This window comes from Stegodyphus dumicola, chromosome 12 (assembly GCF_044657685.1).
Source record: "Stegodyphus dumicola isolate Sdum_Otavi_A_Nest chromosome 12, ASM4465768v1".
Taxonomy (NCBI): Eukaryota; Metazoa; Arthropoda; class Arachnida; order Araneae; family Eresidae; genus Stegodyphus; species Stegodyphus dumicola.
The window spans coordinates 14,148,434-14,174,839 of NC_140779.1; the positions used below are offsets into that span (position 1 = coordinate 14,148,434).

General features: G+C 37.0%; 1 long non-coding RNA gene across 1 annotated transcript in view; it reads right to left on the reverse strand.

Moving 5' to 3' along the window:
• LOC118181354 (uncharacterized) overlaps window positions 1-26,406 on the reverse strand; it is a 275,537-nt gene that overhangs the window by 56,297 nt on the left and 192,834 nt on the right. The window contains exon 5 of the long non-coding RNA XR_015044362.1: window positions 1,224-1,349. This is a non-coding gene — a long non-coding RNA (uncharacterized LOC118181354). The remainder of the gene's footprint in view (window positions 1-1,223; window positions 1,350-26,406) is intronic.

Genomic DNA, 26,406 nt, shown 5'->3' on the forward strand with positions numbered 1-26,406 from the left:
AACTTTAGTGTCTTTTAAAAATAAACTTTCAATTTTATGCACCGTAAAATCTGTCTTCTTGCTCGCTGGCTGTATTGCTTGCTTTTGCATAGGAATTCTAATTTTAATTGCAATTTTTTTTTAAACTGCCTGTAACTTTATTTGGTGTTTTATGTTTTTCTGAATTTTACAGTTTTTAATGAAGATGATTTGAGATTTTATGCATTTTTGCCTTGTCGCAAAGTGAGATTTTTGCCTTGGCGAAAAATACTGATTAACTAACAAATATAGCTCTAATGAAATTTGAAGAAATAAGTTTAAATGAAGTACAAAAAAAAAAAAAAAAAAAAAAAAAAAAAACTGTATAATTTAATAGGCCATACAAGGAAGTCATGTGGTGTCCACGTCAGATATTTTCAAATAATATTACACAAGCATATAGTTCTTTGATGTGGTGCAAGGCAGGAAAATAGTCTGCACCCGTAGAAATAATGTTGTTTACTCAACACTATAACCTATATATTTCATTCCCCATACTAAACAGCTTTCATTTTTAGTAATATTAATTATTAGATGTAATTTTAAAGCCATGTCGGAAAATTAAGCAGAATAATGCATAGCATACAATGCTCCTTATCTCTGAAATTTTTCACAACTCTAGGATTTTGTCATATTTGTGAAATCTTTCACACCTCTAAGATATGCTGGCATTTAAACTGGTGGAAACTTTGTTCCTAGGAATTATGATGTTTACAAAATCCCATTGATGCTTATCAGTAATATCATGAGTAACAGTGATCTGCAGAGACTAAAGTATGTTGATTTGAATATAAAAAAATGCTTCTATGAATCTATGTTGGTACTGGTAAAAAAGTTCTTCCTGCCGTTTATCTAAGCTTGGATAACAAAGAATGAATATTATTTGGACACATTTGCGCAGTAAACTTTAAGTCTCACAAATTCGACAGATTCCTGAGCAGGGTGGTCGTCTGTTTCTGCAAAGAAGGGGGGCGGGCTCAACTTATCTGTGGTAGGGGAAAGCTAAACGAATTTCGAAGCAAGAGTCGGATTCGGCGCCACGAAGATGCCTGCCGTCTTGATTAATAGTCTCGCAGATTGTCCGAATTTTCGCCGGCCCACGCGTTCCCGCCATTTTGGATTAAAAAAAAAGCTATTTAAGGAATGTGAGTTTTGCAGTCTGCAAATCAGTCTCAGTTTATCATCAATTCAAGAAATAAACTTACCAAGAGGATCTTCTTTTTCACACAGAGATTGCTTTGACATTAATCGCTTTTTGAACATTCCATAGTCTTCATCAGCACATGTAGCGTACTAGGTTGTAGTAGTAGGGACTTGGCTTCAGACCATTGCTAAATAAACAAAAACTTACAATCAAATGCTTCAAAAAAGAGTTTTCGAGTAAAATTTATTGTAATTTTACAAATTAGAATTCAATTTAAAATATAAAAATTATATAAATAGGTGGGTTGTTTTCTTAACTGAAAAAAAATATATACTGCTGCCAGCTCATCAAATTAAATTTTACCGCTGTATGAAATTGAAACTCAACTCAGCTTTTAAAAAAATTAAAGCTTCACTTCTCTGATAAATATAAATTTATAAAAACAGCAAAATGTCAAAATATTAAAAAAAAATATGCAGTTATTACCATAAAATTAAAAAAAATCTGATGTGTACACCACATGATTTCCTTGCACGGAGTATTAAATTACACGCATTTTTTCTTGCATTTCATTTAAACTTCTTGGATTGAATTAAATCTACTTCGTCGACAGCGCATAAACCACAAAAGAATAAAAGCACTCTTTAAAATTCTTTATATTTGCTTACCATAGCGACACTCTGGTTAGGTTCACTTAACAGTATTATATTTCGTTCGTCGTTCATATTATAACTCAGAATGCACAAAATTTATATCATTTAAAGAATTATCTAATCGTTGCCACATGCTCTATTCAAATACTATAATAAAGCTAGAAGGATGTATAAAAGAAATTAAGCAAATAAAACAAAAAAGAAACAGTTTTTCACAGACGATTGAGTATTTCTCATTTAATTAATTCAGTTCTCACTTCGCGAGAAAGCAAAAATACATAAAAACTCAAAATATCTGCATTAAAAATTACGAAGTAAATCTTAAACACTTATTTCCTCGAAAAATTTCCAGAAAGGAATAAGCATGATTTAATTGGCAATAATAAATGAAGGCGTTATCTTTGTTGTTGCGAAGCTAAGTTTCTCCAGATTGGCAACAAATCCACTAGTCTGCTGTTTCAAATGTAAACAATCAATGGCCGCCATAAAAAAAGGCTTAGCGGCACTTAAACAACTTTAAAATTGTTGATAATTCTAAAAATAGTGCATACAGATTTACTAAAGGTTTAAAAATCTTAACCGGAAGATAAAAACAACATAATTCAATCATTTTTAAAGCAAAAAATGTACAATTTACAAACATATAAGAGTAAAGAAACTGAGATCACTGAGCCGGGTAACAGAGTGGATATATATATAAATATTGTTGCGTGCGTACGGGTTCGTTACGAAATGAATGCACAAGTTCGATGAAAAATGAACAAAAATTTATTATTATCACAAGAAATATGCTTAAATTTCCTCAAATTATCGTGCAGTATTACAATATCTCACAGTAGTTATCTTTTAACTACTCAAATGTTCAATAGAACTTAATTCCAAAACAGCTAAAGAATGCTAATCCGCGAATTCGCTACAATCAACAACAGCAGTTTCCTAAACAGCAACAAACTAAGTAATTACCACGAACTGAGAGGTTTTTCTCTTTTTATAAGATTTTAAAATCACGTGCGAGAATTTTCTAGTACTTTCTGGAAATCAAAAAGACATATTTATTTATTTAATGTTAAATGCACGTGCTCTAGTATTTTTAATTTTCCGGCTTAGCTTTGTTCTTTTAATATTCGTCACGCACTGCGTTGAAATCATTTAATTTATAATTGAACTAACATTAGCTTTTTAAATACCAAATTCGTAACAATATATTTATATACGTTTGGTGCGGCCGATTGCAACCGAAATACGAGATGCATATCTACATGTTATAGCAGTCCTATACAAAATTTCAGCGTTCTGAGGCTACTCGTTTTTGAGTTATGCAAGATACGAACGTACGTACTTACGTACGTACGTACATACGTTCGTACAGATGCCACGAAAAATTCTCTTCAGAATTCATGTTAAAGCAGTTTTATAATTTTTTTGGCGGAAACGAGTCTTTTTTTTTCTGTCTTTACGTACAGATATCATGCAAAAACATCGTTAAATTGCATTCGATAGCGGTCAAGATGGATATTTTCGTTGAAATATGCTGCCTGAAACTTTTCGCGATTACAATACTTCCTTTTTACTTCGGACAAGGAAGCAAAAAAGAAAGAAAGAAATTTCAATAAAAATGTATTACATATAAAAAAATTACAATGAAATAAAGCAATATCCCTTAACACAAATATTATTTATCCTAATGAATAAATTAAAACTTCCCGTTGCAAAATCTTAAGAATTCGAATGGTATAAAGGAAGTTAAGAACTTTGTTTCCTAAAAAAAAATGCCAAACCTTTTATATAATTAAAACATAATATAAAACAATTACAATGAAATAAACAATAAATCTCGTATTTTGAAGAGAAAACAGTCAGCAGTCCAGTATCCAAAGCAATGAATAAAAAACTATTGCCAAAACAACATTTCTTAAAGAATGCATCCACAATTTTGAATAAGAATGCATTCACAATTTTGATTGGTTATTGCATTCATCAGAAAGCAATAACCAATCAAAATTGTGGATGACATAATTCAAAATATACAAACCTCTTTGCCATAAGCTAATAGAGAGGAAAAATAAAAGGAAATTCTTTCTGTTGTGCCTCGCGAGACGCATGCGCGTCAGAATGAGATGATTGAGATGTGCGTGTTGCCTGTATAATTAATAATATTTTATATCGTATTTGCAACAGTCAGCAGTCCAGTATACAAAGCATTGAATGAAAAACTGTGTCTAAAACCACATTTCTAAAAGAATGAAACTATTCAAAAGGATGCGATTTCATCAAAAAAGATAAAATAAAAAACAATCTGATTCGAATTTTGAAAATATCGCTTCGAGGTGCACTGGCTCTTGTGTAGATGCACCTATGTACGAAATTGCGTAGCCCTGGGTCAATTAACGTATGCCCAGCACGAACGAAAGACAAACAGACAGACTCCTTATTTTATTATAGAGACTAGCAGCTTCGCTGCCAGCCTTCGTCTTGCTTTTAAATGTACCGGAAAAATGACTGAAGGGAAAAACCAAACGTTAAATTTAAAAACTGCGTAGAATTTTACTCTGCAGAACAACTTCATAAAAAAAAAGTTATTACGTATAACAAAATTACAATGAAATAAGCAATATCCCATAATACAAATATTAATTATCCTAATAAATAAATTAACAAACTTCCCTTTGCAAAATCTTAAGAACTCAAATGGCATAAAGGAGATTAAGAATTTTGTTTCCTAAAAACATTACTCAAAACTTTTCAATATCTTAAATACAGTGAAATGAGCAATAAATAACATAAAAGAATACAAAAACAAAAAATTCTGAAAAGCAAAGTATAATTAACGATATTTTATCTATATTATTAACCAAGTTTCCGTTGAAGGAAAAAAAAGTCATGCAAAACTTTTCAATATCTTACAAACAGTGAAATAAATATAAAATAATATGAAAGAAACTCAAAAAACAATAAATTCCGCGCAGAATTTTACTCTGCAGAACAACTTTATCAAAATAAATAAATAAATAAAATAAAAATGTATTATATATATAAAAAAATGACAATGAAATATGCCAATTTCTTAAAAACAGTGACATAAGAAATACGATGAAAAATTGTTGCCAAACCCATATTTCTAAAAGAATGAAACTATTCAAAATAATGCGATTTCATCAAAAATCTATCAACAACAATAAGAAAAGGAAAATGGTTACCAAAATCACATTTTTAAAGATGTGAGATGTGAGAAGTGTACTCGAAAGCTTCATTTAAAATTTTTTTTAAAAATACAAAATATTATCATTTTTCCAAAATTCTTTTTGTAAAAGCAGTCGCAAGTATGAAAGTTTAACGTGTCCAAAAATCAAAGAAAAATAAACTGTACATTTATATCGAATTTAATATTCCAATACAAGGAAGTCAGGTGGTGTACACGTCAGATTTTTTTATTTTATGTTTTGTGACGAAATTGCGTCATTTTGAGACATAATGGGTTAGAGAAAAGCGAGATTTTACTCTACACACTCCATTTTTCACATCATCGTGAAACGTAGGCACTTAGCTATTTTACGAACTTAAAATAAATTTCGTGTTTCAATAAATCGATTTAATACGAGTTTATTGAACAAAGGGAGGTTAACACCTTTTCAATGGGATTTTTTCTAAAAAACTTTATTTTTAAAGTTTTTTAGAAAAAATCCCATTGAAAAGGTGTTAACCTCCCTTTGTTCAATAAACTCGTATTAAATCGATTTATTGAAACACGAAATTTATTTTAAGTTCGTAAAATAGCTAAGTGCCTACGTTTCACGATGATGTGAAAAATGGAGTGTGTAGAGTAAAATCTCGCTTTTCTCTAACCCATTATGTCTCAAAATGACGCAATTTCGTCACAAAACATAAAATAAAAAAATCTGACGTGTACACCACCTGACTTCCTTGTATTGGAATATTAAATTCGATATAAAATTATACGCATTTCTTCTTGCATTTCATTTAAACATATTGGATTGAATTAAATCTACTTCGCCGACAGCGCATAAACCACGATACAATAAATGCATTCTTTAAAATTCACTCTAGTATTTGTTTACCATAGCGACACTCTGGCGCAAGATTCATTTAAAAGTATTAATAATTATATAACAGTTAACTTATATAATAATTTTATAACGGAAACTAAGTTAACTGTTATATCATCCAATAAGTGTATAACAGTTAACTTATATATTTCGTTCATATTATAACTCATAATGCACAAAATTTATATAATTTAAAGAATAGAATTATCCGATCGTTGCCACATGTTCTATTCAAATATTATAATAAAGCTAGAACGATGTATAAAAGAAATTAAGCAAACAAAGAAAAAAAGAAACAGTTTTTCACAGCGATTGAGTATTTCTCATTTAATTAATTCAGTTCTCACTTCGGGAGAAGGCAAAAATACATAAAAACTCAAAATATCTATATTAAAAATTACGAAATAAATCTGAAACGCTTATTTCCTCGAAAAAATTCCAGAAAGGATTAAGCATGATTTAAATAATCAATGAAGGCGTTATCTTTGTTGTTGCGAAGATAAGTTTCTCTAGATTGGCAACAAATGCACTAGTCTCCTGTTTCAAATGTAAACATCAATGGCCGCCATTAAAAAAGGCTTAGCGGCAATTAAACAACTTTAAAATTGCTGATAATTCTAAAAATATTGCACACAGATTTACTAAAGGCTTAAAATCCTTAACCGGAAAATAAAAACAACATAATTCAATCATTTTTAAAGCAAAAAATGTACAATTTATCAACATATAAGTGTAAAGAAACTGAGATCACTGAGCCGGGTAACAGAGTGGATATATATATAAATATATTTATATATGTTTGGTTCGGCCGATTGCAACCAAAATACGAGGTGCACATCTACATGTTATAGCAGTCCTATATACAAATTTTCAGCGTTCTGAGGCTACTCGTTTTTGAGTTATGCAAGATACGTACTTACGCACGTACGTACATACGTTCGCACAGACGCCACGAAAAATTCTCTTTAGAATTAATTTTAAAGAAGTTTTGTATTTTTTTGAAGGAAAAGAGTATTTTATTCTGTCCTTATGTACAGATATCACGCAAAAACATCGTTAAATTGCATTCGATAGCGGTCAAAATGGATATATTCGTTGAAATATGCTGCCTGAAACTTTTCGCGATTACAATACATCCTTTTTACTTCGTACAAGGAAGTAAAAAATTCTAATTCGAATTTCGAAAAAATCGCTTCGAGGTGCAATGTCTCTTGTCTAGATGCACTTATGTACCAAATTTAGTAGCCGTGGGTCTATTAACTTACGCGCAGCGCGAACGACCGACACACACACAGACTCTTTCTTTTTTTGTATGTGGAGATTGAAACGATGGTTTGAGCCATAGAGGAGGTGGGGTTCCTATTTTGGTCAATAACTCCACGGCCCTAGAATCGAGAATTCAGAACACAGTTGCTGTTTGAGACTGCCTCCTAAACTTCAAAGAAACTTTACTGTAAGCGGTTCAGTCTAGCATATATAAAGTAATCTCGTGAGCTCAAACTCATTTTTTATCAAGGTGTTTGAAAAACTATCATTTTGGTTCTTAACTCGCTATGGGTTCTTAACTCGCTATGATGATGACATTTTCAGGCTTTTCGAAGGCAATAAAGAAGTTTTAACAAAATTTCGATCTGTTATGAGATAGGAAATCTCTCGGAATTTTCCACTGAGAATTTTCTTAATTCTGGTCTCCAGCTATGGGCAGTTGTTTTTTATCCTCTTCTTTTCCTTCATCTTATAAAGTATGAATTCATTCAGAACAAAGAAATCGAGTCTTTAATTACGTGAAGTTATAATGAAATATATTAGCACAAAGAACGATTGTTAACTTTTTATTGAATGGCATAGTGTTATACAATATTCTTTCAAAGTTTCTCATAATTCTTAGTGATAGTTAATTTATGTAGAAGCAATAATTTCTTAGTGATTGGATTCAATAAAAAAAGGCATTTAATTTTTTACATATTTATTCATCATGATAAATAACACGAAGGGTATCTGCTTAGAGAAAGCGATGTCTTTATGGAGATATTTTTTAAGAGAAACTAGCCCGTATTATGTTACATACGAGGAAAGCTACGAAAATGCTTATGCAGCTAGCTCGTCCAGCAGAATTTTAAATGGGATCGACCTACTAAATATTCAGCAATTTTATTCACCCGGCCACTATAAATTCATGAATACTTACCGTATATCAAAATTTTCTATTTATTCATAAATAAAATTCAATCGAACACGACTGTTTATTAATAATGGCTGCCAGTGAAATGTTGTCTATTTAGTTGTAAATATCGTTGATTTAATAATCGAAATAAATTCCTCATGGGCATCAAACGAAAGCCCATTAAAGAGACAAAGGTATGTATACGAGCTGAGAGTTAAACCAAACGATTTTTCTTAAATTAGCATTTAGATGCTTAACTAGTATAAGTGTAGAGACATTATGTATTTTTTGGAGGAAGGCAAGATGAAAAATTGGCAATCGCTTTCACCAGGAATCGAACCACGAACCTCTGAAATACCGGCCCAGCGTGCAGAACCACTACACCACGAAAGAACGCTAGGAAAGAGGGATAAATACCTTATATATTCCCCTTTTTAAAGACCGACAGGGGTTTTTAGGGGACCCAATTCGCTAAATCCTGGGTGCGGAGAATCCTCAACCAACACCCTTTTTTAGTTCGGGCGCCACTGTAGAGACATTAGGATTTTTTGGAAGCAGGCAAGATGAAAAATTAGCAACCGCCTTCGCCGGGAATCGAACCACGGACCTCTGGAATACCGGCCCAGCGTGCAGAACCACTACACCACGAAGGCAGGCTAGGAAGACTGGAGAAATACTTTATATAAGTAATATTAAAAATTTGCAAATAATGATTCATTATCTAAGAGGATACTTCAAAAGGTTTAATACAATTTCTGCTTAATAATAGAAAAAAATTAAATTATTATATATTCAGTTTTTTTTTTAAAAAAAACAAATATAGTGCAAACATTTTGTACTTAGATGCTTTCTGAAAATTCCGAATTTTTAATTATGCAAATTTGTTTCATAGACCATAATAATTTTTAAGGGAAAGAAATTACAAAATTATTAGAAATCCAAATTCCAGAAATTTAGCAGAAAATTTCCTACATTTTCCTTACCTTATAGAGTCATTAGTTTATTTTGAAGCAGAAAACGTGAAAAATATGCAGTGCCTTGGCCGGACTCGAAACCTGGACCTCTCAAATACGCGTCGAGTTATGCTTCTAATTACACAACTAGGCCCCCAGCGGTAAAAACCGTTGAACACTGGTAGTTCGGTCTGGGGTTCGAGTCCCTGCGAACGGGCTCGCTGCATGGCCGTTTTCGTGGTTTTCCTCAATGGTAACGTGGATACAGGCCAGTTTTCCTTAAAAGGACCTCCACGAGGCACTCCTCCCTTTCCGTGCAGCGCCTAAGGGCAGAGCACGTGATAAGTTTAAAAATTATTACACCACAAAGGCATTCAAAGAGGAGGAAGAAAATACCTTATATACTCGTACATTTAAAGATACAGATGTCTTGTTCAGACACAATTTCGAAATCCTGGTTGGGATGAATTATCGTCCACGGCCCATTTTTTAGTTCGGGCGCCACTTGTAAACTCATTAGCTTATTTTGAAGCAAGAGACCTGAAAACTGGACCTGTACTCTGGACCTCTCGAATACGCGTCGAGTATGCTTTCAAATTACACCATGAAGGCATGCGGAAATGATAGAGAAAATACCTTTAACGTACGTACTAATAAATGAAATTCCTATTATTTAATGAATTTAAAAAACACTTTATTTAATTAGCAACTTTAATTAGTTTAGTTATAAATAAACAATTTTAAAATAGGGTGGAAAGAACGTTAGTTTTACATATAGACAGAAAAAAAAAATGCATAAATTAAAGTTGTTTTAAATATTTTTTGTTCTATAGATGGCGCTATTGAAGAAATAGTGACTGATTTTCCCCTGTGTCAAACTACGACCTCAATTTCAATTGCATTCGAGGTTTTTGAACTATCACCTTCCTGATTTTACAGCAGAAGGAAATCTTCGGAGGAGGTCGAGAGAGTTTTAAAAACAGAAAATAATTGAAGTGAAGGACACCATGGAATCTTTACAAGTCGAAATGCAAATGAAATTCGCTTCGGAACAGATTCAGCATACTGAACTACATTTTAATTTATGTACTTATTGCTTTAACTCACATTAACCATTAATAAGCTGTTTAAAATTTATGCCTTATATCTTTATTTCAAACGCATTTGTATTTTTGAATTTTATTTTCAAAAATATCTACTAAGCATTTAAGAACTGACTTCATTTTTTTTTTCCCCTAAAATACTGTTATTTATCTCACTTTCGTACCCAGGCATCAGCGTTGTTAACAACTGAAGTTAAAAGCTATGATAGACTGTGCCAGAAATAAATCTCCTGTACGAAAATACTCGAAGCTAAGTTCCTTTTTCTGCATTTGTATTCAGTATTTTTATATGTACGAGGGTAAGTTGAAAAATTAGTTTCCCCTGTCGACTGTGGTCAGAGTTGTGTATGAAAGTCAAAAAATAGAATGAGACATTAAAGATATGACATACCTTTATTTTTCCACGTAGGTACCAAGTACATTGAGACATTTGTCATATCGCTTGATAAGCTTCAAAAAGCCCTCCAGGAAAAAATCAGGGCTTTGCATATGGAAGAAGCGTTGAACGGCTTGTTTCACTTCAGTATTGCTTCCAAAGCGCCTTCCCCCGAGATTTTTCTTCAAAGCCGGAAACAGATGGAAGTCGCTTGGTGCGAGATTAGGACTGTATGGCGGATGGTGTAGGCGCTCCCAACCAAGAGTTGCAATATGGTTTTGCGTTGCCGTCGCCGAATGTGGTCTGGCATTGTCATCCAACAGCAGAACGCCAGATGTGAGAAGGCCAGGCCGCTTTTTCCGAATCGCCTCTTTCAATTTCGACAGGGTGTCACAGTAGCGCGTAGCATTGATGGTTCCAACCTCCAAAAAGTCCAGCAACAAAACTCCTTGAGCGTCCCAGAAAACTGTGAGGAGCACTTTACCTGCAGAGGGAGTTGTCTTGAACTTCTTTCGGACAGGTGATGACGGATGTTTCCACTCCAAAGATGCGGCCTTCGATTCTGGAGTGAAATGGTGGACCCACGTTTCATCCCCCGTCACAATCCCCGTCACACCATGAAGTCATTGCCATCTTCATGGTAACGCACGAGATGTTCCAGGCTGACCCCCATGCGTTGTTCCTTGTGTGTCGAGGTCAATTGCACCCATCGTGCTGACACTTTTCTGTATCGAAGAATGTCGTGGATGATGTTTTGAGCTCGCTCATGTGAGATTCCAAGTTCTTCCTCTACTTCATCGATGGTGATACGCCGGTTCGCTCTAATCATGTCATCCACCTTCCTGACATTTGCATCTGTAGTGGCCGTGCGTGTCCGTCCAGCTCTCGGTATGTCCTCCACTTGCTGACGTCCATCACTGAATGTGCGACACCATCTTCGCACCATTTGCTTCGACATCACGCCTAGCCCATAGACTTCCACGAGGCGGTTATCCGCACCATTTGCTTCGACATCACGCCTAGCCCATAGACTTCCACGAGGCGGTTATCCGCACCATTTGCTTCGACATCACGCCTAACCCATAGACTTCCACGAGGCGGTTATGAATTTCTGTTCCTGATACTCCACGTGCCCATTCATAGCGGATAACCGCTCTCACTTCCTCCTTTGACCACGAATTCAAAACGCACCTTCTCTCCATACCTACCGGGGCTCAAATGAGAGGCTGGTCTCCGCTTTGCGCAGGCACTGCAATAGCGCCATCTGCTTGATTTGCAGCGACCTCTACCCAATGGTATATCGGTGACTTGCGCGTTTTCCTGCTGTGTCGCCTTTCGCTCATAGCCGTTCAACGCTTCTTCCATATGCAAAGCGTGAATTTTTCTTGGAGGACTTTTTGAAGCTTATCAAGCGATATGACAAATGTCTCAACGTATTCGTACGAGAATAATAAAATAAAGGTATGTCATATCTTTAATGTCTCATTCTATTTTTTGACTTTCATACACAATTCTGACCACAGTCGACAGGGGAAACTTATTTTTCAACTTACCCTCGTAATTAGTTGCAACAATGTTTACATTTTTATATACTATCTTGAATATTATTTCCAGTGGCGGTCACTTACCTATAACGGCATTAGCCACTCCTAAGGCCAGAAGTGATGGCCATTTTGTTGTGGAGGCACCTAGCAGGCGGCCACCGTTAAATCCCTATGCAGGGACAGACGATTTACATACATGCCTTCTCTGGGATTAGAACCCGGGTCCTTCGGTATCGCAGTCAGGCTTTCCTAACCACTATACCATCTGGGCTGCTCTTGTACGATATGAGGAAAAAAAAGAGCAACGAACGTGGAATAATTAAATTTTGTTGACGATATTGTTGATAAACAAACAAAAAATATGATTTCTTCTTTTACCCTAACCGAAAACAGCGTCGCATACCTACGAGGCATGGAATTAGTGAGGTCATCAGTGAAGGACTGGGTATCCTGTACCACCCCTGCACAAGACAGCTTCCAAATTGCTGAATTGTTTCTGAGAGTGATGAGCGACTAGCAATCCTTCTCCAATGTCTCAAATATATTCTATATTGGATTCATACCTGGGGAACATGCTGGCCAATACATTCCAAGGATCGAAAAGGAAAGTGTCCACTAGCTGAGCACGATGTGGCCTGGCGTCATCATTCATGAGAATGAATATTTTCCCCATTGCTGCAACGTAAATGACCACAATAGGTCTGAGTATCTATTTCCTATATTGCTGAGCCGTTAGTGCTCCAATCCCGACAATGTGCAGTTCGGTGCGGCCATTGACAAAATTACCGGCTTAGACCATCACTCCGCCTCTGCCAAATCGGACACTTTTCATGCACAAATGCGGGAGTATTCCGCGTACCATATACTCTCCAGACGAGAATCATCATCTCGTCCTCATTTGTGATGCTTCTGTGTCCAATTTCTGCAGGTGGAACGGTGGTCCTGTGTGAACAAAATGTCTACCGATCCTCATTTTGTGCTGTTGCAGGCGGACGACTTTGTCCTGATCCTCAGCGAAACAGTTTCCAAAAACCGATTCCATAGTGCGGAAATAACGCTTTGAGAAACTCCTAACGCTTTCGCTACAAGGGATTACGTTTGACCCGCCTCTAACCGACCGATGGCCCTCCACGCTACGTATTCAGCCAAGTCACTCTGCATCGTATTCATTATTACAAAACATTCAACGCCTGTCAGTTGTTTTTAATCTCATCCTGCTTTTCACTCCTTATCTGTTGTTGTTGTCACTTGGTAGCTTGCGTTGCTTATGCGTAGTCAGCCCAAGCCCACGAAATACCTCGTAGCAAGGAGAACTAGAATACGGCTGCCGTTGGCAACAGCCTTGAGCATATTTAGAATGCCACCATGCCGCACAGACACTATACATTTACAAACATAGTAGTATACATAGTAGTCAGCGACGCTAACCTCTATACAGGTTGGGCGGAATTCTTGTAAATAAAATAAAACAATTTTATATTGATATGTGGAAAAAGGATTGGAATGAGCCTGATAGAAAAAAGGATTACAGTTATAATTTGATCCCTACATATAATAAATGTATTTCATGCTGCCTGGATCTTAATCAAATTATCACAGGACATGGACGCTTCCCGGAGCACCTAAAGAGATTCGGTCTACAAGAAAATGAGTTATGTTACAATTGTGGAGTTACGGGTTCAGTTAAACATTTTGTAAATGAATGTGATTTAAAAGAAAAAGTTTGGACATATTAATACATTTACTGGAAAAAATACTGAATTTGAATTTTCTAGGGAATTAATGAATTTTATTAATAATAAACGTGTTAATGTCGGAATTTTGATTTAACATGTGTTTTTATGATAGAGCGTGGTCTGTGTCTTGTGTTTTGTCCTTTCCTTTTGTTTACTTAGTTACTAATCATTGATTCTATTTATTTTAATTACAGTAAGACCCCGCTTAACGCGGGGGATACGTTCTATAGAAGTAGAGCGTAATGCGAAACAGCGCTAAGCGAGGCTATCTTAACATGTAAATAATGGGGTTAGGGGAAGACGGATAAAAAATGGTAAGGCATTAAATTTAATAATGTTTTTTTTAATAAAAATAAAATCAAACATTTATTTCTTACAAAAATAAAAACAATATAAACGCATATATTTTTAAAAACAAATAAAATTCTCAGTCAGATCATTCATTCTATTCTGGGTTTCCAATTTTCTGCCTTTTTGTCAAGAAGGCATTATGATAGATTGGCTTAATGGCATATTGCGTTCAATTTCGTCGTCAATCCATATAGACAGTCGTTTTTCCATTTCCTCTATAATGTTATTTCTAGAACGGGTAATTCTAGTTGCAGAGCTTGACGTAGTTGCAGTTGCCGATGACAGTATTTTTTCTTTATATTCTTAAAAATTGTCCTTATTGTTGAAGTTGCCAAAATCAATGCAGCACTCATTTGAGATTGACGTTCACCAGAATCTAATCTTCTAATCACTAGCATTTGAGTTTCCAGTGAAATGCTTTTTTCTGGTTGCTTTCTTTTCTTGTGTTTTACTCGTATTATCACCCACGATAAAAACTAAAGATCATACATACTATTTGTCACTGTATTATTAATCGTTATAGTATTATATATCAAATTTAAACTTACAATAATGTCAACAAATGTTGTTTCAAATGATAAAAATGCGTCAAGAAACACAACTACACTGTTTCGGATATGTTATTTGGAAACCTAGCGCTGCGCACAATTTCGGAGAATCCCCGGGTTGAAATAAAAAAGCGCTAAACCGAAACAGCGCTAAACGAAACAGCGTTAAACGGGGTCTTACTGTATTATTATTTCTTCTCACTTTCCTTTTGTGCCGTTAAGGTCCATTAGATTATATCCTAATGGTAGTATCTTATTATGTGGTTTTTAACTTGGCGCCCCCCTGGAAAAGTCATAAAATTAAATCGATTAGGTGGATGGGGGGCTGCGCCTCTTTCTGTACCGGTTGGGCGGCAGCCCTTATCTAAAATGCGTAACTTTCGAAGCGACAGACAAAATTTGCATATTCCCTACTTTGTAAAACGTTATGATTTTCCTTTTCATCCTCTATTTCATAAAAAAATAATAAATAAATAAATAATAATAAAAAAAAACGTTGTCGATTATATGGTTATTTCCCACCGAATTCACAATATCTCTTAACTATTTCGAGAAGTGTATATGCTTCTTTAGCATTCGTATTACATTATAAGGTGTTTCTTTCACTTTCCTAGCGTGCCCTCGTGGTGTAGTGGTTCTGCACGCTGGGTCGGTATTCCAAGGGTCCCTGGTTCGATTCCTGGCGAAGACGGTTGCATATTTTTCATCTTTCCTGCTTCCAATTAACCGAATGACTCTACAACATGATAACCCATGCATGTTCTGCGTAATATCTACATCCTGCATTTATATCTAGCATTCGCACATTTCCTGGTATCATTAATGTCTTTTTCAGGTTTTAATTTGTGTATATGATTTAATATGTGTTTACTTGATTTAATAAATGCCTTCTGACCTTAGCCTCGGGGCTGTGGTCTGGCAGATAGTGGTTGACATCTACTGAGATGGACCCAATTTCGTACGGACATAGGAAATCTACCTGAGCCAACTGAGAGTTTTATGTCACTAACCAACTATGCAGTCTGGCGGTTGCTCTTTAGCACCAGAAAACATTCTGAGCGATTTTTGCCGTACTTCTTGTACTTTTACCACCTTTAGAATGTTATAAAATTAAATTTCGAATAAAACTTGTAATTACTGTATACTTGTGTTCATTTCAAGTCTGAAATTATGAAAATATTTTGCTGAAGATTTAACACTTTCAAACCTCAAGCGAAAAATTTGCGTCATGTATTTTCATTTAAAATTAAATGTAGCTAAAACCATGAGCTACACAAAATTTCAATTGCCAATTCAAAAATATTTAAGAGAATGCATACGTTCTTTCGAGTTTCTCAGAAAGAATTGAACAAAAAGTGGAAAACTTGAGGTCAAAGAATAATGCAATAGCATTACTGTCGATTTGGTTTTGAGTTAGTTTATTACGACAAAGCACTCGAGGGCTACCTGCCTAAGAGAAGGGTTGCGTCTGTGTTGAATTTTCTAAGGGAAACTGGCTCGTATGCAAGTTACAAATGAGGAAAACCACGAAAAGGCCCATGGAAGCAGCCCGATCGCCCGAATTCGAACCCAGGTCGGAACTACCGGATTCAGCGATTTTACCTGTCGGCCGCTGGTGGGCGCATTGCTGTCAAATATGCAATGGTATACGTAGGCGGCTTTTCTACAGCAGCAGGTATACAAGTAAAAAGCCGTCACTCGTTGTTGCGCTTTAATTCGTTCGTATGTATGGCCATGATATATGAGTTTGTTGCAAAGTGTTGTTAGGTTTCATGAAGAATGCCTTCAAATGAATAATTTTCAATGTTTGTATGATATAACGTTCTGTAGTACTGTTTGTGGATTATCGGCAAGGTAATTCTGACTTTGCAAGGAGTACTATCCAACGTTTACTTTCGTTTGTAATGTTTTGAAACAGTTTCAGGAGATCAATTCTTTTATCGATGCCTCCTATCGCATCCTTTTATCGATAGAAAGCATCGATAAGGATAAGGATAAGGAACGTGGGACGTGGGCACTATGCCTCTACCAAACGGTTAATTAGTATAGCCCCACGTCCACCATGATCTAGAGAACCCTTTTCGCAAAGGAAGCACAGATTTCCCAAAACTACTAGGATAACAAATTGTTTTTTTGATTTTAATGCAAAAACTTTCCTGGTATTTCATAACTGGATTTATTTTTTTTTTATATATTGTCTTAATTCCGTTGGCATATTTTAATATGCACGTATATATACGTTCTTACAGATATCACAATAAATATTCTAGACCGTATATATACGGCTTTGCCGCTTAGAGGGTTAAGACAACACTAATTCAAATACGTGAGTACATTATTGAAAATGAATGATTGATTACAAACAATTGTGGTATACCTTGGCAGTAAAATTGTTGCATTTGTGTAAATAACAAGTTACGATAACGACTAAAAGGATGCAAGAGCCACGATTCCACATGAGGACCGATGTCTATCAATTTTCAGCCAGGAGTTACCGCGATATCAATAAACTGACCGCCATTGAGGTTCACTCGTGAAATTTTTGCGACCACTGGAAAAGTGGTTAGTATTTTTTATCATCGTCCATCACCAGCGGAGCGGTAAGTCGCTGAACATTGATAGTGGTTCACCCTGGCTTCAATTTTAAGGAAACGGGATGGTTGCATGAGCTTTTTCGTGTTTTTCCCCATGTAGTTTCCCTTAGAAAGGAGATATCTCTTTCCCTTACGCAAATAACTCTAGCGTGCTTTGCCATAATCAACTAAAGCAAATCAGCTTTTTGATTATGCCCGTCTTCAAGAAAAGTCGCCAACAAGTATTGCTGACTCTGGACTTCGTGAAGTGGGGAAAAACGTTTAGCCGAAGCTTATTTTCTATATTTATGGCCTCGTAGGTGCAGTTCTGTTCATAAATAATAAAAAGAATCATTTTATAAGAAATAAGAAAATTTATGAGAAACAGCAGAGAAAGAAAAGTTCGAAAATCCCCATGTAGGATAATCTGATGAATCTCAGCGAAACGAGCCTATATACACTCATGTCCATAAATTAAGGATAATGCAAAATCAGGCAAAGGAAGAGTTAGAAGCAAACAAATTTGACTAATTTGTAAAGCTTCTTTATTAAACAAAAGGTAAAGAGCAAAGAAAAGGTCATATATGTTTGATATTATTAAAAAATTAGCGATTTTTTCTCCCTGGAGCAAATTACAAAAAACCAATATTACACGGTTGGTATGATTGTTAATACATTGTATGTCTCCCAGACGATGCAATACAGTCCGTACAACGCCTAGGCATGCTGAGTATCAAATTATCGATCTGATCTTGGGGGACATTACACCACTCAAAAAGCAATGCTCTCCGAAGTTCCGGTAGACATGTAGGAGGAGGTTGACGGGCTGCAACACGTCGGCCAAGCCTGTCCCACACGTGCTCTACTGGATTCATGTCCGGTGAGAATGCTGGCCAGTCCATACGGGTGATATCCTCCGATTGAAGGCATTATCTTACGATGTTTGCACGGTGAGGACGGGCGTTGTCATCTATAAACACAAATTGTGCGCTCATGGCGCCCCGAAACAAACGTACATGTTGTTCCAGAATGACGTCCCCATAGATTTGGCTTGTCATGGTTCGAATTTGAACATGCAGGTCAGTTCTGGAACCCAATATAATTCCACCTCAAACGAGAACTCTTGCACCACCGTAACGGTGTCGTTCAATGATGTTTTCTTGGTGGTAACGGGTACCTGGAGCTCTCCATATGAAAGTCCGGCGAGAATCAGACTGCAAGCTAAACCTGGACTCGTCGGAAAACACCACACAAGTCCACTGTTGCGGTGTCCACAATGCATGCTCTCTACTCCAGGCTAACCGCAGGCGACAGTGAGTTGCAGTAAGTGGAACGCATCTGACAGGTCTAACAGCATATAGACCAATCTGGCTTAAGCGTTTGTACACGGTCTGCCTTGAAATTGTCGTACCAGTGGCTGAAGAGAGCTGACGTCTGAGGCTGTGCTCCGCCTGTATCTTTTGGCAGTAACTGCCAAATACTGGCCCTCATTCGCCGTTGTAACTCTGGGGCGACCTGTGCTGTAACGTCTACTCACATTACCATCATCTCGGAATTGTTGCCAAAGGCTGGAGATGACACTCTGGGCAATTCCAAGTTCGTCTGATACTTCCAGTTGGGTACGACCACATTCCAGACGGCCGATAATTCTACCACGTAAAAAATCATCCAAATACGTCCTTTGTGTCATAACTATTCGGTTATTGCACTGAAATGGTTATAAAGCGCCTGCGAACAATTTTACTTCTTTGCCTGTATTCCTTATATATCACTCTCTTACACTCTCGTCATTGTGACGTACCATCGGTGTCATCTGGTTACTTCCTGAAATTTGTATATGATTTTTGAAGATATGTGTAGTGATTTTACAGGTGATATTTTTATTTTAGAGTTCGATTTCCGCGTGACTCCGAATTGTCTAAATTTATGGACCATGAGTGTAAATTACCTCAAAGGGCATTAGCCCAGAAGGGCTATTAATTTCGTTTTGGCATTTTGCGTTTATTCACTATAAATGTCGGTTCACTTTTTAAATTGTTGCCACCAAATATTATCTCCCTGTATTATATTTAAAGAAATTGAATAATGAAGAATCTGAATAAATGTATGTATCTTTCTCGCATTGTGATAAAACAGTTTTGAATAACGTAATCTTCCACAGAATATGGGCATCTGGAAGTTCTATGTGGAATTTGAAATTTGTTTTATTATCTATTTCATATTTTGTAACACCTTTAACGAATTTTCGATTAACAAACTCAACGATTTCAAAGCGACCAATGGCAACACTGTGCGGGGGGGGGGACACATTTTTATCTCCAGCGCCCGCGAGATTGTGTATCGGAAATTCTAAAGATATGCTCATTTTAAAATTATTTTGCGATATTGCTGTTGAATTGAATTTTATAGTTCAAGTGCAAGGAACATGATATTTAATAAATAATGATAACACACGAAACGTTAAAAATAGATTCCTTTGGGGGGGGTAATATGAAATCTTTTTGTTGTTGGTGGTGGTGTTGCTAATCTCGCTCGTCTGATATCAGAGCCACACCACGAAATTTACCACTAATCTTGCCTGCTTGCAAAAGCAGGCAAGATTTCGCTTGCCGTTGGCAACAGCCTTGAGAGCTATATACAGGTGACAGTACACAACATTGCTCAGTTCCGCCCCCAATTTTGAAGGACAGACTCCAAGGGAATGGGTCCGAGGTTTTCTCACCGCTCTTCTCCTGCCATCAGCCTCTCGAGATGACTTTCGGTTTGCCGCATATTTAGTGCACCCCCATGCTGCACAAACACTATATATTTACAAACATACATTCCATCTCCGGGATTCGAACCCTGGCCCTTAGGTATGGCAGTTCATTGTCACTAATCACTATCGCGGCTGGGAGGAAAACTACTTTTATTCAGCAAATATTAGGTTTTTGGTGATTTTCCCGACATGAATAATATATAGGCGGAAACGCTTATAACGAAGAACATTCCCTAAAGTGATTATTTGAAAAACTGTCCAACTGGTGAAAAGGTCATCAGACTCTAAACTATCAGAAAACAAAACGTTACCGTTTTGAGAATTTCACGTTTTCAGGTTTAACAACTCTTACGTAGTTCACATTGCATATTTAATTGTAGTCATTGCTTAATTATGGAAATTCTATTGTAAGGATCCTAAGTTTTACTAACGTTTATTAGTCCAAAGGGATTTGAATCCCGAAGGACTATTAGTTTCGTTTTGGCATTTTGCGTCGGACTCATAAATGTCGGTTCACTTTTCAAACTGTTGCCACAAAATGTTAGAGTCCTGCATTATATTTGAAGAAATTAAATAATGAAAAATCTGCATAAATGTATGTATATTTCTCGTATTGTGATAAAACAACGGTACATAGAGTCATCGAATTTTGAATAACGTAATCCTCCAACGAATATGAGCATGTGGAAGACCAAATTTGAAATTTGAAATTTGTTTTATGATCGATTTCCTATTTTTTAAAACTTTGACGAATTTTTGATTAACAAACTCAAGGATTTCAAAGCGAGCAATGGAAACGTTGTGCAGAAAAAACATTTTTATCTCCAGCGCGTGAGTCTCTGTATCGGAAATTCTAAAGATATGCTCGTTTTAAAACTATTTTGCGATATTGCTGTTGCACTGGATCTTATGGTTTAAGTGCGAGGAATATGATATTTAATAAAGAAAGGTAACACACAAAATGTTAAAAAACGCCCCTTTGGACGTAATTTAAAATCTGAAACATTTCAGATTTTTTTTTTTTTTTTTTAAATTTTAAATCTTTACTATCATTTCTTATTTTCTACTTCCGGCCAGAATTAAAAGCTTTAACTTATTTATGCAAATTTGTCTTGCTAACGCCAAGTACTTAAGTTGTGGTTTTTTGCCAAGCAAGAGAGAGGAAGGAGTTATTGGGAGCAAGCCGCTTGCCATAGTAGTTTTACTCGGTTGCTGGTTGCCTTCAAGGCCAGAGGTTTAATCCTCTTAATAATTTCAAACGTATCGTAGATTTAGCAGCTCTCCGTACTACATACGGACCTTGTTAAATAACGGCCAATCTTATTGCTAGGCACTTGTATACTAATTCAAAGTTAGTTTTAGTTAGTAGTTTTATATTCTTACGTTCAGACGACAAGTGGTTGGTCTCTGTATTCCGAAGTTCCGGAAATACCTGTAAAGATAGAAAAATAAAGGGTTTCGTATACCCTTCCTGTGTGTATTGTCTACTTCACAATTTATTGAACGTAGCTTGAGTAAGCTCCCTGTTCCGAGTCAGGACAGTTCATGTTTCCCAAGCAAGTCAAGAGAAACACAAGTCCCGATACTATTATTCATGATGCTACAGAATATTTATAGTTTAGCGTATTCTTTTTAATTTCGTGCTGGAAACTGTCAAGAAGCTATTTGGCGAACTCTGAGATTCACAAAATTATAGGATTTTGGAGTCTTTTAGAAAAATTAAAAGTTCGGAATTTTAGCTTTCTTATATATTGCATTTTATTATTATTCCTTACGTTTGCTTCCTACTCTAGTAAGGAAATAGCACGTAAACGGTTAACAGGTCAAAATCCTCATACTGCACGTCGAGTTTCTGGTCTCGATTTTCCTCTTTAGTTTCTGCAAAGTAAACCTCACTGTCCGCCAGCGGCATCTGCATGTGCCGAGGTCTCGAAGGTCAGACAAAACTTAAACCACCTTGGGGACACACCTCAGAAATGGCAACATTCTGGGCGGAGGACGGCATTTCTCTATCTTTGCCATTAAAAACCTTTGCCCTTCTCTTTTGCCGCTGCTCGTGAAGAAACAAAACAACAACGACGACTACGATAAAGATGAAAAAAAAAAAAAAAAAAGTTAAAGAACTATGTTATAGAACTCGAAATGTTCACAAACGCTCAACGGGAAATCTCATCACGTGCTTCATTTCAGAGTCGGCGGGTTGTCACAGGTCCAATTAGGGCTCGGGTTAGGGTGTTGTCGTCGCCGACAATAGAACGTCGTGGTTCGAAGGGTTTATCATCGGCATCAAAGGGTCTGGGAGGGCCCGAAAGGAGGGCCACGCCCTTGATAGAAGGCCCCTGGCGACGGGCACAGAGGCGCCGATTCATTCTCCGCCGAATGCTTTCAGTCGAACAGCGGCATCTTATCGATAATAAAATTCATAAGCTCTTCGTGAACCCTAATCTATCACTCAAATAATGCAGTTTAAACAGGAAAAAATTAAGAGGCAATTGTTTCCGGGTAAATGTAAACTAATAAATAAAATGGCAAAGGAATTAATTTCAGAATTTCTTTCTATAGCTTTCAAAAGAATCCGAGACATTTTAGATTCTGATATGGTAGCGATGACTTTTTGAATATAAACAAATCAATTCCAAATATTTAGGCAATGGAGCAATTGCTTTTGTTTCATTATTCTAATTAATGGCAAAAAAGGTGTATATCGTATAAGGTATTTCTCCCACCTTCTTAGCATGCCTTCGTGGTGTAATGGTCAGCACACTTGGCGTGTATTCGAGAGGTCCGTGGTTCGAGTCCCGGCGAGGGCACTGCTCATTTTTTCATGTCTCCTGCTTCGAAATAACCTTATGTCTTTACAGTGGCGCCCGAACTAAAAAAGAAGGTGGATGCTGATTCTCCACCACCAAGATTTGGCGACTGGGTCCCCTTATCTCCAATCGCCCTTTAAAATGGGGATTATATAAGGTATTTCTCCCGCCTGCTTGGTGTGGTGGTCAGCACGCTCGGCGCGTATTCGAGAAGTGGTGGTTCGAGTCCCGTTGACGGCATTGCACATATTTCACATCACCTACTTCCAAAAAATACCTAATACCTAATGTCTCCACAATCGTAAATTTTATCTGGGAGATTGAGGTAACTTCACACAGTGAAAACACGCATCAGATAAATATGCTGTTTTATTTTTACTAACTAAAAAGCTGTTTTTGAAAAGGGAGAGAAAATTTATTCTTCTTTATTTACGTTCAGCTATTAAAAAAACTATTACCAATGCTTTACCTGCTTCCGAATAACAGTTTTATTATCACGATTATGCAGAAGAATTAGGTATATATTGTAGAAAAGTCTCCGGACTTACACTCACACAGTTGAATATTGTAGAATTAGGTATATATTGCTACATGAAAATGCCAATACTCACTGGAGTTGAGTAGCTGATGCTTGAAAAAGTGCGTAGCAGAAAATTTTAGTTATTAAATATCCATATTTGCGGCTGGTTCGAAGCAATAGTTCGATATTCGATGAATGAAGGAACTCAGGAGGCAAGAAAGACCCTTTACATTTCATAAAAGAAAGGAAATTAGTCTCAAATTTCGAAGGGGGAGGAGAACTTAGTAATTAATCGGATACCTACCAAAATGTTGGCATTATTTTGCTGTTGTTGTTGTGATTATCTCGCTTGTCTGAAATCAGAACAAGCCACGAAATTCGTCATGACAAGGAGGCAAGATTGCGGGCCTATCGTTGGTAAGCGCCATGGGCACCATATAGGTGACAATATGACTTCCGCCCTTCCCGGGCCCACCAGGGGCCGAGCGGTAAAGTCGCTGAACACTGATAGTTCGGTCGGAGGTTCGAATCCCGCGAACGGGCTGGCTGCATGGATGTTTTCGTGGTTTTCCCCATTAGTAAACGTGTATACGAGCCAGTTTCTCTTAGAAAGTCCTCCACGAAGGCTTCCTTTCCCTTAGGCAGATAGCCCTCGAAGCTTTGCCGTAATTAAATAACCTAATCTAACCTCACTTCCGCCCCCGATTCTGATGGATAGCGCCCTGGGTGTCGGGTCCGGGGAACTCCCACCCCTCTTCTCCTACCACCAACCTCTCGAGAGGGCTTTCGGCTTTCCTGCATATTTGACCCTATGCCGCACAGATACTGCACATTTACAAACATCCATGCCTTCTTCGGGATTCGAACCCGGGCTCTTCAATATGGCAGTTAAAGTCAGTAATGGTTCTCAGATCTCGGTTGAGCGACATGTATTATTTTAAAAAAAGCTCATTATGTAGGAAGTGCACAACTAAACGCTCAAACCAGTGTAATAGCGTACGGCTCCATCACCCTCATTCTGTTATATAATCATTACATCACGTTTCCTTTCCCTTCTTTCTTCATTTATTGGGTTCTTTACAAGTAAATGAGCAGTCTATACAGGTGGAAATGACATAAAGATCCATTTATCATGTCTTATTACTCTCATTTATCTGTGAATGTTTGCTGTAGTGAATGGAATGTGTACCTGATAAGATAAGGCAATAGCAGCTCATACGTTGAAATGCATTTGCTCTATTTTAGACACATTTAGCACACCAGACGAATTATCTGGGATTGAAATTTTATTTTGTGAATTATCCGAGAGCAGTTCGCAAACTAGCCTCTTGTGGTGTGGCGCTAGTAGTAGTGGGCGGAGCGCAACCATTTTTACACCAAAGCAATCTGTGATTCAGTAAACTTCCTACTTCACTAATGAGAGCGTCGTACTGCAGGGCGTGTGCTGGTAATAACGTCAGAAAATGTGCGTTGCTATTGAAAATCCCGCTAAATGCGAGGTAAGGAGTAATATGATTTATTTGGGCAAAAGCAAAACTGTCAACGGCAGATATTCATCATGAGTTGTGTGTCGTATACGGCCCAAAACATTACGAGTGAAGGTGTAGTGCGTCAGTGAGTGAGTGAGATTTTCAAAGAAGAACAAACATTCATGATGAATCAACGAGTGGAAACTAACATGGGTTTCGCTGTTATCTCGACCATCTATCGAGAGTGACGATCTCATCAAATAAATTGACGACAAAATTTGTCAGTTCCATCGATTCACGATTTGGGAACTTTCACAATTTCCGAACATTTCCCGGACTGTTTCCTACGAGATAGTCACCGGAAAATTAGGCTACAGAAAGTTCTGTGCTCGATGGTTATCGAAAATTCTTACGGATACCCGCAAAACCAATCTAATGGACGCTCATTTACCACATGGAATTAGAGGAGGTTTTGAAGAAAATAGTGACTGGCGAAGAGACTTGGTTAGCGCATGAGAATGACTGAGACAAAACAGTGAATGGCAGGTCTTCTCCGACCCGGCTGAGGAAAGCTCATCGAACATTGCCAGTGAGGTCAGTTTCAGGATGCTAATGGAATCCTGCTTGTCGAATTCACGGAACGACGTGGTACAACAATCAATTCTGAAGTTTTCCGTAACACTTTGAGGAAAGTGAAAAGAGCCATCCACAAGAAACGTCACCGGTGTGCTGACATCTGGGCTTCTGTTCCTTCACGATAACGCTCGTCCGCACAGTGATCAGCAGAAGATCTATTGCGTTAGTTCAAATGGGACGTGTTTCAGCATCCCCCTACAGACTGGAATTGGCTCCTTCTGATTACTTCCTTGCAATCAGGGGCGTAGCTTGAGGGGAGCAAGAGGGGCATCTGTCCCCGGGCGCAAAATCCAAGGGGCGCCAAACTGATGTTACGACATTTTAGAATTAAATGTTTTCCATCCTTGGCAAGCAGTAGGGGGCGTGAAATCTTCAGTTGTTCCTGGGCGCTGAAAACCCTAGCTACGAATCTGCTTGAAATGAAGAAGTGGCTTGGTTAACAAGTTAAAGTTAGTTGAATTTGCTGTAACAAGTTAGTTGAATTTGCAAGCGGCTGACTCTTATGCAAAAGGGATTGGCAAGTTGGTGCTATGATGAATGCTTGAGTAAACAAGGTGAATGTGTTGAGAAATAGAGAACAGCTGTAAAAAAATAAAAAGATCGTTGAATCTATGCCGGTTTTTTACGTACAGCGAAACCCATGTTAGTTTCCAAACTGTCCTGGTATTACATTCATTCTTAGGCATACTTAGTTGTAAGTACGGACGACTACAACTTAGGCAGGGAATAACCATTAATAATGTTTAATCGTTACAGATAATCATTTTTACAGCCTCATATGACGTTGATCGTACAATTTTATCAATGAAGACAGATTTGACTAATGCCAATCATTAAACACCTATCACTGCGATCCAGAATTTTTTCTGTTTCTAATATACTATCCAAGATTTCGTAGAACAATGTCATAAACATACTTTCTAATTGATATTTTTTCTTACTTTGAGATTTCCGTTACACCTGAGTGCGGACGCGAAAAACGTCAC